This window comes from Crocuta crocuta, unplaced genomic scaffold, assembly GCF_008692635.1.
Source record: "Crocuta crocuta isolate KB4526 unplaced genomic scaffold, BGI_CrCroc_1.0 scaffold9, whole genome shotgun sequence".
NCBI lineage: Eukaryota > Metazoa > Chordata > Mammalia > Carnivora > Hyaenidae > Crocuta > Crocuta crocuta.
Genome location: NW_027551567.1, coordinates 790,169 through 797,695, shown reverse-complemented (window position 1 = coordinate 797,695; position 7,527 = coordinate 790,169).

Genomic DNA, 7,527 nt, shown 5'->3' with positions numbered 1-7,527 from the left:
GGCCGGAGCTGGCTGTTCTGTTTTGTTTTGTTTTTTCCCTATCATTATTTGAAGACATCAGCTTATACTAGTTAGGGTCATTAACGAGCCCTTAAATAATCTTTCTTTAGTAGTTATCTGTTCTTCTCATGATTCAAATAAAAACTCTACCTCTAGAATTAAAAATCAACCAAACTTGAAAGAAAGAACTTGGTACAGTGTCTTCTTCATAATGAATTTCCCCAGTTAGGGCCTAGTGTTGTATTATTTTACTCACATTTCCACAGGGTACACCAGATACAGAATAAAAAGAGGATCAAGGGTCACATGGTCACTTTAACAGAAACAAAACAAACAGTATTTCTGCGGTTATTACCTCGTCTCTATTTTCCCCCCAGTACCTAGGTCATTCTGGCCTCTTCTTACCAGTGCTTTTTAGAAGTCTTCATACATGCCACATATAATCTTGCTAAATTGACCAAAATCATACCTCTGTGAACACTAAGTTGTTACTCTTACTTGGGTTGAACTGGTACTGCTAAAGTCTCTGCTAACCTAAAGATGTATTTCCCAGGAGCATGCTTGGCCTTTTTAAGAAATAGACCTTCGGTGACTAAATCTCACTTGTCTTCTAGATATATATACTCAGACATGTTTGAGTTTTCTGTGGGTTCATAGCTTAGCCTCATCCTTGGTGTCTGTTGCTATAATTACAAATGACATCCTTGAAAATTAAACCACTGATAAAGGCCACAGCTTTTTTCTAGCTGTTACTCTAATACAGTGGAAAGCACTTCATGTTTTATGTTCGCTTTTAGCTTTCATACATTCCTTTTCATGTATTAAAGTGAAGATTTTAATACATTAAACATTGACACATGAGAACTACCTCCTATATCTTGAATTGGGCTCTTCTACACCATCTTCTCAGCAATGATTTAGAAGCAGTGCAGTCAAAAATTTAGCTTTACCTATCTTCTTGGCTTTATCCATGCAGCAGTGTTTATTTAATACTTGGATATTCTATATTTTATCCTTATATGAAAAACAAATTCACAATAGAAAAATGAATGGGCTGGTTAAGAAACAAGGGCCTACATATCTTAATAAATTTCAGACAAAGACTAATATAAAATCATTAAATGAATTGAAAGCAGTGGCTTGTCAATCTCAACCAAAGGCTCATTAGATTTAAAGGGGTTTGTCTGTATGTTGAGATATATTTTATAAAAAAGAAAGAACATATGTGACATACTTTAAAAACATACCATCAAAGATTGAGATTAAAAGGTAAAGTATAATGAGAGGTTTTATATAGCATTTTGTAGCTCTTTGAGAAGAAAACCAAATGTTAAAATAGTTTATCATAATGTAACATCCCTATTACTATTTACCAAAGTTAATAATGACAACATACTATGTGATTATTTATCCAGTGTAGATTTTTCCCAATACGCTATAATCTCCCTAGGGTTTTTCCCCCTTCTTTTAACTATTTGATGAGAACCTAGAAAAATGACTAGCATTTACGTGGGTTCAATAAATGTATTGAATGAATTAACAAATTTGTGTGAATATTCCTATAGAAAAGCTACAGGGCTGTTAGGTTGAAAGATATGCACATTTTAGATATTGATAGGTGCACCCAAATTGCTCTCCAAAAGCATAAATCCCATTCTTGAGGTAGTAGGAAAATCTAAAAAGGACGTAGGTTTATTATTCTCATGTGAAGAAATTAATATGCTTAAAAAAATCCTGTATTGTTTAAAATATTCAGGTAGATATTGAGAAACTTTAAAAATTTTGAAATTGTTGCTTCTTATAGATTGGTACTATGGTTATGCTGAGGTAACATAAAAAACTGAAACTTGCATGTGTAGATGTTGCCCAGGTGGAGTATAAGAAATGTATTTTAGATAGAGGGAAGAGCAAGTGCAAATACATGATATACAAACAAATATTCAACAATTGAGATGAGATTAAGTGTATACATCCATACCTTGAATGATAATATGGAGTCATTTATAAGAAATGAGGTAGTTCTGTAGGTACTGACACAGGAAGATACTTTTTTATTTAAGGAGAAAACACAAGTGATAAGCAGTTGTTTTTGAAACAAATACTGTGTGTGCTTGTGTGTGTACCACACATGTTTGTATCTGTCCTCACAGAGATAAAATCTCTGGGAGGGTACAAATCAAATTGTTAACTATGTTATTCCTGGGGAAGTGAGTGGGTTGAGGTTGTGATACAGAGATTTTTTTATTTAATATACTTAGGTTTTAATTGAGTTTTTTAAACAGCCAAACTGTATACATTTTGTACTGAACTATTTTGTAAAGAAAAAGAATGTGTTATGTGGAAACATGGTGGGCTGCTCCTAAAATGCATTTGTTAATAAATGTGCAGAAATACTAATCTTTTACAAAATAGCCTAGGTTAGATTAGTGATTTTCTAGCATTTTTAAAGCCAGGGAATCAATTGTTTAAACTCAATCCTAGGCAGAATTCTTGTATGTGAAAATAATGAAATCAGAGTCAGTTGGTGGAACCTGAGAGTGAGGGGCCTCTGTCGGTGTTCCCCTCCCCTTATAATCTTTTGACAGACCCTAGGGCTTGCTGAACACAGTTTGAAATACACTGTTCTCTTCCCAGGATGCTTTTGATTTAGTCCTTCCTGAAGGTCAGAGGGATATACCAGCTCTGTGATTCTAAAGCACAGAGAATAAAGAATGCCTACAGGTAACCCCAGAATTCTCTCTTGCCTTGCAGAAAACACGTTTAGAGCAGGAGATATTCATGTCATGTAAGATAGTTCTAGATGTACAATAGAAGAGACAGTTTTTATTTTGCATTTCTTGGCTTTGGTGTCTTATAATCTTAAAATCCAAGCTTTATGATTTATGCCCACTTTATAGCCACAAAGTGACTAGAACAGTTGTTAAACTAACAAATATAGCTTCTATACATATCTGGCTTCTCTGGCAATCTTAAATATTATGAAATTAACAGCTTTAAAAAGGAAGACATTATTTTGTATTTGTCTAAGAATATCCCTCTTTCACGTCCAAGCAACTGAACAAATAAAAAGCATAAATAGCATTTAATAGTGAAATTTAAACCAATTTTTGAAAGAATTATTCTTCTCTTGGGATGTGTACATAATTTTATATTTAGTGTTTCATGCCTAACATTGATTTCTGGGCTTAGTATTGGAAGCAAAGTTTCTTAATGCTGTATATTGTTATGCTAGTTTGTTTATAAAAGTTATTTTGATCTAAACAGGCTAATGTGTTTAAAATAAGAAAGAAGGCATATTATCATTATTTATTCACATAGACCTAAGTTTTTGTTCTGTGCTTTAAATGGTTTTATTTATTTTAATTTAAAATTTGTGTGTATGTATGACTACAGTAGAGGAAAAGAAAACAGCCATAATATAGAAGATGAAAAAAATCTTTTTTCCCCACAAGGTGGTACTGTGGTTCTTTTACTCTTGCAAAAATCTAAGCACAGAAATGATATTTCTCTACTTGTCTTCCTTCCCCCAACATTTTACAGGTGATCTACAATTAGATTCTAATAAAAATGAGAAATAATTTCAAAGGAAACTTGATACTTTTAAGTTTGAGGCAAATGGCAAGCAACTAAAAATTTTCTAGCCTTCTTTAAAAGAGTTTTCCCCCTAGCTTTTTGCTTTTTAAAAAGTTCATATACATGCTTTAGTTATAGTTTATGGTATTTTATTTATACTCTTTATACTGTATATGCTATGATAGTGTATGTAGTAGTAGTTTTATTATAAAGAGCATTGTCAGACATCTTTAAAATATTTCAATAAATGAGCATAAATGTAACTCCTCATTTTTAGGCAATTAGATTTTCTCCCTCCCCAATATCAATAAAAAACTTGATGTAAACCTCAGTTCTGTAAGTAAAAATTACAGAACATGGCTTAAAAAAGAGGCAAAACACTTGAGTAGATATTGTGCTATTTCTTTTTACACTGTATCTTTCGGCTTATTTGAAGATTAAAGACTATGTTCATATATGAATATGGAACATCATAAATGGTTGTTTTTCTGTGTAGTAAGAAATCAAGGCAAGTCATTGCAAGACTGGGTTCCAGCCTTAACTTCCCGGTGGTAGCTTGTGACGTTCGTTGAACCCTTGAATAGATTTCTGGGCCTGGCAGAGGGGACACAATGACAAAGACACCTCAGGGCAGCGGTGGTCTCAGGAGTCCTGCATAGAAATTAAGTGGGAGCGAGAGCGTGGGTATCTTGTGACTGCATTTACGTAGTAAGCAGAGCCCTTCCTAGACTGCCCAATTATTTGGGGTGGCCGGAGGAGCGGGCTGATGAAGATTATGCGAATTTGCCTTGGGAATCCCAGAGACTAGAAAATGGAAACAAATTTTTTAGGAATTTGTTGATTGCAGTAATGAACATTGGAGGAAAAGAAAGGAGAAGGGGGATTTTGCGAAAGATTGGGGAGACAAAACCAAGGGAAAAAAACAGGATCAAAAATGACAGAAAAGGCCGGGGAAGAGAAAAGGCAGAACATAGATAAGAAGAGGAAGAAGCAGAATTGAACGAAGACGGGGCAGGACACTAGGAGCCAGGGGCTGGGCATCCGGCCTCTCATTTCATCCCATAGGGAGCCCGCGGAGGTGTCTTCGGTCCTGTTTTACGGGTGGGAACATCGACCTTAGAGGTTAAGATAACTGCTCAAGGTCACCGAGCTAAGTAGCAGAGCCAGGATTCTCACCCCTCCTGGACCTCGATCCAAGGTCTGGCCGGATCGTGCCAGCCGCCCAGGGAAAGAGCGCGCAGGGCTGGCAGAGCGCAGGACCCGCCGGGCTGGAGTCGCAGCTCCAGGAGCGCGCAGCGGAGGCGGCCGGGCGGGGATCCGTCATTACCTCCCCAAACAAGGGCGCGGCTCGGGGGCCTCTCTAGACATCCTCTCCACAGCGGGAATCTGGGCAGAGGAGCGGCACTGGGCGCCGGCACAGTGAGAGTCGCCACGTCCCTCCGCTGCCGGTCGCATCCAGCCTCTTCCTGGCTCGGCACTTGGATCTCCAAACCACGCCAACGCGGTTGCCCCTCTGTCCCGCTCTCCCGGCCAGCACCTCCAGACCCATACAGCCCCAGTAATGCGCCCTGAGGTCTGTGGGCGTGCGCTGCATGGGGTGGGTGCGAAGTTAACCATACGCCTCAGGTAGGGCTCGGAGGACAGTGTTTCCCGGCTCCTGGGCTCGAGCTCTGTGGTGGAGCGTACCTGCCAATGAGACCAGACTCAGACACAGGGAAGCCGAGGATGTTTACTAATCTAACTGTAACTTACACGAATATACACAAGTACGTACGAGTAGAGATGTGTGCACCCTCACAGGAGGTAAAAACAAAATAGTCACAGGGAATAATACCCTGTTTGTATTGTAAATCAATGCAGTTCGATGTTATGAGCACCCCATTCGACGAATAGCTCCTGCCAATTCTTAGTGATTATTCAATGATTATTAATTGACGAGACACCTTTCACCTGAAAAATGGCTTGTCTGCATTGTCTTTCTTCGCAGAGAACTGCGAATTAAAGTTTCTTTGTTAGGGAGAACAAAGAAGAATCCAAATTATTCTAAGGAGGCTTTAGCATTTGACTTGGCAAACCGTTTTGCTAAAAGATCAACCTTCGCTCTTTGATTCGCCCCCTCTCTGTCACAGCCTCAGTGTGGGGTTGTCTTTGCAAGGAGGCTAATGCTCCCAGCTGGTGTGGGGCCCCTCTCTTTCAGAATTCAGCAGTTTAGAAGTAAGAGATTTAGAATCCTCCTACCACATACAACCTTTTACTTTCACATCGGAGGTAAAAGAGGCCTGGAGAAGTTAAGGGTATCTTGTAAGTTTGTGTGTGTCAAAGCATGGGACCAACACTCCCTCCCGCCCTTTTGCTCTTGTTCTTTGGAGTAGTAGCCGCCTGCTCCCATTTCCTCTCTTCATTTGACCCCATTCTATGCTCATCTTCCCTCTTGGGAGCCCAGTAAAAACTCCCTTCTTGAAAGTTTGTCAAGAAGGCAATGTCTTCTTCCTTTTCATCTTAAAAATTATTTTCTTTTGCTGTCAGATTCATTCTGACATAGATCAGGGGTGGAAAAGTGTGTGGTATAGAATAGAGTCATTAGTAAATCCATCTCGTTTTTTGTTTCATTTGACAGCAACACATTAAATTAATCCCTGTCCAAAAGAATCACATTAAGGGAGCTGTCAATGCTAATCCCCAGCTCATTGTTGCTACCTAGCTCAGGGTTGACTTTAATAGGTCGCGCTGACATTTGCTTCTTGAGAGGCACATCGGTGACTTCATCCAGACCCAAATCTGTTCTCATCAAAAAGTGGAAGCACTGGAAAGTTTTTACAGACCCTGAATTCTCTGGGTTTCTAGCTTGGGGTTTGGGTTCTTGTTGGAAACATTGATTTACATTTAGCTTTTAACAATGATAAGGTAGGATCCGCTTTGAGAAAAACAAAAAGCTGATTAAAAAAATTAAAACTAGAATATTATTGCCCTTATGCTTATTTGTAGTATCCTATATTAGCTACTACTGTTTTCTATAGATCTGATTGTATACAAACTAGATTTAAGATGAAAAACAAATGAGAAAACATAAAATGGTTGTCAGAAAAATAGACTGCATAGACTAATGAAAAGGGGAGAAGAAGCAAATATGAGAAAACCTAGAGAAATATAAAAGACCTTTAGAAACAGAGGAGAAAAAAAGGGAATTTGCTGACAAGGAAAAGTAACATTTAAGCAATAATTTCGATAGAAAGAATTTGGGCAGTATAGAAACTAGGCAAAAATACATGACAAAAAGATCAAAACACTCCTTTAATCATCATTTAAAAACTATGATTATAAAATGTTTTCTTTAAATGTTATCACTCTGCCTCTCAATTCTCTATTTTCCACACCTTCCCCCAACCCTGCACTCTGATATGGATTATCCAGCTTTGTGCTTATGACATTTATGGATTCCAGATCTGACAATCATATATTAGCCTTTGTCTGGGTGGCTAAGAAAAAGTGGAGGACTGATCCAATCTTAAATCATTTAACCTGTTCTTAAAATATGCCTCTCACCTGGTTATTCTTATTTTTGTGGGTATTTGGCAACATTTTGAAGATGAAGTGGGAGCTAAAAATTGAGAAGTGGGCATCCATTACTTAACAAACATATTGAATGAAGTATACAAATACTACAGATTTGTTATATGTATATATGCCAGAAAATAACTATGTATATTCAGTTTTTACTAATTGATTCATACTTTATGTATACTGCAAAATGATACTATAAATCTTTTTTTGTCAAGTGAAAACTCACCTCTGCCTCAATTTTTCCCCCTAAAAATCTGTGTTTTCAAGTAAACATGGCACAGTTAAACCTCTTACTTTCAGGATTTTAGTTATTTTACTTTTATTTTTCTTTTATTATAGTTTTCAACTCCTTTTGCTCTCTTTATCTCCTCAGAATTACCTCTGGACATAACC